Source organism: Neoarius graeffei, chromosome 20 (assembly GCF_027579695.1).
Source record: "Neoarius graeffei isolate fNeoGra1 chromosome 20, fNeoGra1.pri, whole genome shotgun sequence".
In the NCBI taxonomy this organism is placed as follows: domain Eukaryota; kingdom Metazoa; phylum Chordata; class Actinopteri; order Siluriformes; family Ariidae; genus Neoarius; species Neoarius graeffei.
Window position 1 is genome coordinate 35,282,685 of NC_083588.1, and position 8,552 is coordinate 35,291,236.

At 44.0% G+C, this 8,552-nt stretch overlaps 1 non-coding gene across 1 annotated transcript; it reads left to right on the forward strand.

Annotated features, from left to right (window-relative positions):
- The first annotated feature begins 577 nt into the window (after positions 1-577).
- trnas-aga (transfer RNA serine (anticodon AGA)) lies at positions 578-659 on the forward strand. Its single transcript has one exon. It is a non-coding gene; the product is annotated as a tRNA-Ser (tRNA).
- The last annotated feature ends 7,893 nt before the right edge of the window (positions 660-8,552 follow it).

Genomic DNA, 8,552 nt, shown 5'->3' on the forward strand with positions numbered 1-8,552 from the left:
TAGTCAGCTGGGATAGGCTCCAGCTTGCCTGCGACCCTGTAGAACAGGATAAAGCGGCTAGAGATAATGAGATGAGATGAAAGTATTTGTTCATGGAAATTATGTTATGGTCTGTTTCTTTGGCTTGCCCACTAGGGATACATGCAATTAATCTATGTACACTTTTATCTGGAATTTATATATTTCTCTAAAGCTGCCAGTCAAAAATCCGGCCCATAATCTCCATAAACTTTTGTTTGGACCACATGGCCATAGCAGCTTGAGTTGGATATGAGCCAATTTAAAAAAAACCTCGCAACTCGTCAAACACGTGGTTTTACTTTCGAAAGTTCAAAATGAGACACGTTTTTAGACTCTGTAATAAATAAACCGTCACCTGTCTTTAATTACACTTCCTGTAGCTAGTTATTAAAGCCACATTAAGAGATAACTAGCTGTTTTATCTTCTTCTTGTACCGCACTGCCTCTTCGTTCAGACATTTCTAGTAAGAGAATAAACCACATTTCAAAATAATCCTCGGCTTTTAATTTTTACTAATAGTATATGGGTGAATAAATTGGTCGGTTGAGCCTATCGGTAGTCGTGGCCGAGTGGTTAAGGCGATGGACTAGAAATCCATTGGGGTCTCCCCGCGCAGGTTCGAATCCTGCCGACTACGGTAGAACTTTTACACATGATTACTGATGTCGACGTTGGAATATCACCTGAAGGGTCCAAAGGTCTGTGACCACATTAAGAAGCCTGGCTTTTTTCCCCCCCTTCAATTTAAAACTGGAAATAAACAGAAGGTTTTGGACTTTATAAATGTTTTTAAAAAGAAAGTAAATACTCAATATCTTCAATATATAATATTCTGCACTATTTTAAAGATTCTAATTTTGTCAATAATATAGCTTGTGATGAAAATTGTACTAAATTAGAAAATAATGCAAAATAGAAGCCTTTTGAATGACTAGCCCCAGACCAGCAGTTCACAAGCTTTTTAGGTTATGCACCCTCTTCTACATCCTCACCAAGTTGGCACATCATGGACGATGCCAGTCACCCTCTGCACACCATCATCAGCAACCAGAGGAGCCTGTTCAGTGACAGAATGCTCCGTCCCAAGTGCAGGACGAACAGACTCAAAAACTCCTTTGTCCCTCATGCCATCGGACTGTGCAACCCCTCTTTAGGGGGATGAGGGGTAATAGGAGGACAGAAGACGGGAAGGAGCAGTAGCCTAGCCTAACAATAAGCAATACCAGACAATGTGCAATATAATGTGCAATATCTCTCCTGCTGCCCCCCCTTTTTCCTTTTTTCCCCTCCTCTCTCTCCCCCTTCCTCTCTTCCCCATATCTTATTCTTTTTATATTTGTATATGTAAATAATTTATTTTAATTTATCTAGAAGTTTTTCTCTATTTCTTTTCTCTGTTTATCTGTAATGATGCTGCTGGAATCTTAATTTCCCTGAGGGAACCCGCCCAAAGGGATCAATAAAGTTTTATCTAATCTAATCTAATCTCTAATCTACACCCCTCGCCCCACTCCCCCAAAAAGGACACAACATAGCACCTAGCTGCATGAAGGCATCCGGTTTAATATGTAATCATAAGCAAATTAATGGATAATAATTGGAACAGCCATAGCAGATCAACAATATTAATAACTCAACATTCAAATGCATTTACATTTACAGTTGCAATGTTTCAGCAAATTGCAACAAAGTCATGTATGGCATGAGCCGTGGAAAAAAATATAATGTATGAGGGCAAACAGACATGTCATTTTAATTATTACTATGTAATCATTAGGGTCAAAAATATAAAATTTCAATGTACTGTAGTCGGACGGCACGGTGGTGTAGTGGTTAGCGCTGTCGCCTCACAGCAAGAAGGTCCTGGGTTCGAGCCCCGGGGCCGGCGAGGGCCTTTCTGTGTGGAGTTTGCATGTTGTCCGCGTGGGTTTCCTCTGGGTGCTCCGGTTTCCCCCACAGTCCAAAGACATGCAGGTTAGGTTAACTGGTGACTCTAAATTGACTGTAAGTGTGAATGGTTGTCTGTGTCTATGTGTCAGCCCTGTGATGACTTGTCCAGGGTGTACCCTGCCTTTCGCCCATAGTCAGCTGGGATAGGCTCCGGCTTGCCTGCGACCCTGTAGAAGGATAAAGCGGCTAGAGATAATGTGATGTGTACTGTAGTCTGATTATTAGACTACATTCATCCATCCATTTTCTACGCCATTTATCCATTGCAAGTCAAGGGAGCCAGTCCCAGCTAGTTTTGACACCCTGGGCAGATTACCAATCTATCATGAGACTAACACAGAGTCATACAACCATTTACACTCATATTCACACCTATGGGCAATTTAGTGTAGCCAGTTGATTTCATCCACGTCTTTGTACTATGGGTGGAAAGTTTTAGAAGTGATTTAAAAAAATTATCAAGGATCTCAGGACAGTCCTCAGATTTAGTAAATGCCGCTGCCAATCATGATTATAAATGATTATAATTATCTAAATAAGCAGCGAAGGAGTCTCTCCATAAGATGTTGAAACCCTCCCCACTCTCTGTGTCCCCCTGACGTGAAGCTGACATAGATGGCCCTGGTACCACCTCCCCAAGCAGTGCCATGCTGGATTCCACCCATGCCAATTTGTTCCCATAATTAGTGGATGGGTGAGGCAAGGACTAATCGCTGCCTCTATGTTTTTCTCCCCAAAATTAAAAATGACATGCACCAGTGGAAACTTGTGAATATCCCTGTGCACACACATGGTGGTGTAGTGGAAATGTGGTGCTGGAGAGCACTGTTACCTCACAGCAAGAAGGTTCTGGGTTCGAGCCCAGTGGCCAACGGGGGCCTTTCTGCGTGGAGTTTGCATGTTCTCCCCATGTCTGCGTGGGTTTCCCCCACAGTCCAAAGACATGCAGTTAGTTAGGTTAACTAGCTATTCTAAATTGCCCATAGGTGTGAATGGTTGTTTTCCAAGTCTGGAAAATGGGGAGGAACCTGGGTTCAAGGAACTGGTTTCAGGTGAATTTGCCCCTGTTTCCATTGTGCAGAGACAGGGAAAGGGCTGGGAAAAGCAAAGAGAGAGAGAGAGAGAGAGAAGGGGTGGGGTGCCCACCTACCCCAGGAAATGCTGTCAAATGGTTCTCTGCCAGCTGGATCACCTCCTCCAGCAATGCCAAGCAGTGGCACTGGACCCATTATACAGTTCCTTCTGGTAGCAGGGCAACCAGCTTCTCCAGAACCACTTGGTTGATGATGCCATCAGCATCAAGTTCCTGTGCCAGCAGCTGCCATTGATAGGTGTGCTGGAGCTGTTGGGAAAAGGCAAAAAGGTGGCTGTGCTGACTGAGTGTCAGTGTATGGAAGCACTACCAATACAGTTCTGGGGTGCGGCCAACCTGCTGCAAAACAGCCCGCTTGAGGTCCAGGTACTCCAGCAGGTTGGCAACGGGGAGTGATTGGGCTACAAGCTGGGCTTACCCCAACAGTAGTGACAATAGGCAGACCACCCATGAGAGATTATCCCTTGCCACACATCTGGGGCATGTTCAAAGAGCTCCATGAATAATTCCACATTGTCCTGTGGACCCATCTTGGCGAGTGTGATGTGGGCCGGGCCTCTGATGGTTGCTGGAGTACCCACTGGCTGGACCGAGCTCCTTAGCACCTGCGGACTGGGCCTGAAGAATCACCTGAAACCACTTCTGTTCTATACACAGCACAACAAGGGCTTGGTGCTGCATTTCATTGATGCCGGTAATGGTCTGAATGATTTTGGTGAAAACTCCATGATAGCAAATCTTCCTCAGTTTACTGGGTTTCAGCACCAGTGTGATACTTGTGGGGTTCACTTGGGACAACTCCAAAGGTGTGCTTTATTTGTTGAACACTCACATTTCAGTTAACTTAATTTATTATGCACCTGCGGGGCGGCACGGTGGTGTAGTGGTTAGCGCTGTTGCCTCACAGCAAGAAGGTCCTGGGTTCGAGCCCCGGGGCCGGCGAGGGCCTTTCTGTGTGGAGTTTGCATGTTCTCCCCGTGTCCACGTGGGTTTCCTCCGGGTGCTCCGGTTTCCCCCACAGTCCAAAGACATGCAGGTTAGGTTAACTGGTGACTCTAAATTAACCGTAGGTGTGAATGGTTGTCTGTGTCTATGTGTCAGCCCTGTGATGACCTGGCGACTTGTCCAGGGTGTACCCTGCCTTTCGCCCATAGTCAGCTGGGATAGGCTCCAGCTTGCCTGCGACCCTGTAGAAGGATAAAGCGGCTAGAGATAATGAGATGAGATGAGATTATGCACCTGCACGCATGCACACACACAGACTGGTTCTGCTTTCTCTCTCTCTCGTTACCAGCTTCTCCCTGAAAGTACACACAAGACACACATAAGTACTTTGCCGGTAATCAGACACAAGTGAAAATCATCACACATTATCTGTTGGTCCGCCTGATGCTTGACCATGCACCCACTGCCATAGATAGGCTTCAACCCAACATGAAAACTTACCGACCACCATCAACACATCCCATTTACACTGATACGTGGAAGGATGATATAGTCCACCTACAAATGTTTAAATTGTCCCACAAGTGCTTGGGTGTGAGTTGCAGGAGTTGGCACCCCAGCTGCTTTATTGTTAGCCTGGCACAGAAAACAGTGTTGCATAACATTGAATACATATGTACGGAACTTAGGATTCCACCATTTAGAAGAAAATTGGTGAACCATACTCTGAGCACCCACATGTCCTAGACTGTGGATTTGCTGGGCTAAATATGGCAACAGTGCCTCAGGAGCAACATATTTTCCCCCTTCTGTCCATGCGCCAGCAGAATCTAGACTCATACCTTTATCCAGCCAGGACCATATTTCTAACACAGCATACATGTCCATCAGGGAAGATCAAATCTGCTGTGTCAGATTTAACTGTGTCACAATCTGAAGTTTGTATGGCTGAAATCATTACAGAAGGAAGACAGCATGCAGCCTTGGCTGCAGCATCAGCCATAGCATTACCTCGAGCTTCAGCAGTGTCAGGAGAGCAGTGAGCCTTAATCTTAACCACAGAGAAAATATGTTGGACGCTCACATGCTGACAAGAGGTCAGGCACACATGAGGCATGTTTAATGGGCATGGCTGCAGCTGTCAAAAAGGTACATCGCTGCCAAATACTTCCAAATTATGCATAAAACCAAAGGCATACAGTGAAATTGTAGCACTACAACCAGTTGCTAGGATGCAGGCATTAGTCAAAACCAAAAGTTCAGCAACTTGGGCTGAGAGATGGCTAGAGAGACAACCCTGAGTTATCACTGAGTGTGATGTCCAAACAGCTCATCCAGCATGTCAGCATCCGTTCAGTACTTGGGCTGAACCATCTGAGCAGCTGTATCGCAGTCTAGTTTGGGAATTGCACCGTCTCGGATCGCAAGACCCTACAGCGGATAGTGAGGACAGCTGAGAAGATCATTGGAGTCTCTTTTCCCTCTGTCACGGACATTTACACCACATGTTGCATCCGAAAAACCCACCCCACACACTCCTCATAATCTCTTCACCTTCCTGTCGTCTGGAAAAAGGTACCAAAGCATTCGGGACTTCACAGCCAGACTCTGTAACAGTTTCTTCCCACATGCCATCAGACTCCTCAACTCTAAGGGACTGGACTGATTCTTGTGGACTGTGAACACTCCACTCACACTGCAGTATTGCACTATTGCTTACAGTGGTTACAATGTCTCTCTCTCTCTCTCTCTCTCTCTCTCTCACACACACACACAAGGTTTACATTTATTTATTCCATTTTCATATACTACTTCAATTCCTCATGCCATCAGACTCCTCAACTCAGACTGATACACACGGACTGTTGAACACACACTCAAACTGCAATCTTTGCACAGTGGATAATAATGCACTATTGCCTTACAATGTTTATAGTGTCTCTCGCACACACAAAGTTTACATTTATTTATTTCCTTTCCTATACTACCTCAAGGGCAGCACAGTGGTGTAGTGGTTAGCGCTGTCGCCTCACAGCAAGAAGGTCTGGGTTCGAGCCCTGTGGCTGGCGAGGGCCTTTCTGTGCAGAGTTTGCATGTTGTCTGCCCGGGTTCCCTCCAGGTGCTCCGGTTTCCCCCACAGTCCAAAGACATGCAGGTTAGGTTAACTGGTGACTCTAAATTGACCGTAGGTGTGAATGGTTGTCTGTGTCTATGTGTCAGCCCTGAGATGACCTGGCGACTTGTCCAGGGTGTACCCTGCCTTTCGCCCATAGTCAGCTGGGATAGGCTCCAGCTTGCCTGTGACCCTGTAGAACAGGATAAAGCGGCTAGAGATAATGAGATGAGGTACTACCTCAATATGCACACAACTCTGCACCTTATGTTGCTTGTGTCTGCACTTTGTTTGTGTTGTTTATTGTCCATTTATTACCTCACCTGGGAACGAGTCCACCAGGGGGTGAGGTATTGTTTTTGGTCGGGTTTCTTTGTTTGTTTCTTTGTTAATGATATTACGGGAGAACATCTGGACCAATCTTCATGAAACTTTCTGGATAGATGAACATTGGTCTCAAATAGAACTTCCAACATTTTGAGGATCATCTGGTCAAGGTCACCAAAAAGGTCAAAATCATTTTTGTTGTGGCTATTGCCTTATATAGAGGCGCTAGCCACTATGTCATCATGCTGTAAGAATGTAACAATCGCACACTGTGCATGTACATACATGTGTTCCGATTAAAATGGCCAGTGAGTGTATACAATTCGGTTCACCATTCGAAATAAATGGACTAGACTAAAGAAATCGCTTTCAGACATGTTTATGCTTATTATAGAGGGAAAGTACATTCCACTGAGCTCTAGCGCCGGGCCATTTCTGGGAAATAAGAGTTTCGGTCATGGCGACAGCGTATGTGTGTCAGCCTTGGTTTGGAGGTTTCAGTTTCGAAAACTGTAAGAGGTAAGAGTAGAATAATATAAAGTACAGACACTTGGTATATTTTACTTCTGTGATTTTTAAGTTGTTCGTTTTTGGATTATGCTTCATTTTTGTGGCTACTGCCTCATAGAGTAAATATATATATGCTATATTTACTGTATGGACATGGGATCAGACAACAATTTTATTTATAAGCAGTAGCCACATGTACCCATAGGGTACCTATTTTTTTTTTGCGATATCTTCCTTCATATTCATCATAAGTGCTACCAGGCGAGGTTTGTTTTGCCTAGCAACACTTGTTGTCTATTGTGTCATTACTGTCTGCAGTGTTGCACTCTTGCACTTTATGTTGTTATTTGTAGATTTGTAGTCCTGTAATGTTCAATGTAGCACCATGGTCCTGGAGAAAGGTAGTTTCATTTTAACTGTGTACTGTACCAACTGTATATGGTTGAAATGACCAATAAAAAGACCTCGACCCTTGAAACAAAGTCATATCTGGATTTTCGAGAGGAATCTCAGAAATGCTTTATGAGAGCATCGAGTAAATTGCCTCATCTCTGGGCAGTCACAGTGATTGCATGAGCTGAGAACAACAAAGAACAGCATGTGGACAACAGTAAGTATGTCGTAGTGTTGTGTTAACACGACTGGAAAATACAACTGTCTACAAAATCATGAATAATTTCAAGAAGGCTACAGATGCAGTTCTGTACCGCTCTAGCCAGAGTGAGCGAATGCTTATCTTCACAGTTATCATAATGAGCATTCATCTTGTCCACTTCAGGAGGCGGAAATATCTGAGAGCAGATGGAAATGACATCCAAAGGATGCAAGTTGTAAAACTGAATTTTACGTGTCATCAGAGCCAAGAATGGACCCATGCCCATTTCTCTGGGATGTGTAAAATCTTGTGATCTACTTGCTCAGGACTTAGTGGCTGATATTTTATAGTTGCTTTTGCTTCCTCATCCTTTTAGCCTTTTTCTTTACACACAACATAATCATTTGCCCTAGTGCCCTCTCAAAACTGAGCTTATCAGCAAAAGGCAAGGACAACTCACAAACTGGTGAGGAAGACTCTCCAACACCCTTAGGACCCTGATTACTTGAGGCCATACTGTATAAAATAGCCCTAACTCATTCGGTACCAAGAAACTGCAACAGAACTCCCATCAATCGAACAATTATTTTATAATTAAACTGATTCTGTCATTTAGCAAGTTCTTTCTTGCCCTTAAATTACACTGAGCATCTGTTGTACAAGTCTCTGTCATTGGGTTGCTACTATCAAAACAATAACATATTAGAGCAAGTGGATTCATATAAAGCTGTGATCTGAATGACAGCTGGCACTCCTGCTCTTATAGAATATTAATCAATACTTTTTCCAACCAGTCAGAATGTTGAATTCAACAGTGCTGTGGTTTGAAACATTATGACAGCTTGTGACACCAGATTACGAGGGTTAACAGTAAAATGTTACACATTAAGAATGAATGGGCACTCAATAGAGTGCATATCTCTGTGAAGCCACATTGTTCCTTGACCCATGCTCCACCTTTACTCAAAATTTCATCAAAATCCATTCACTACTTTTT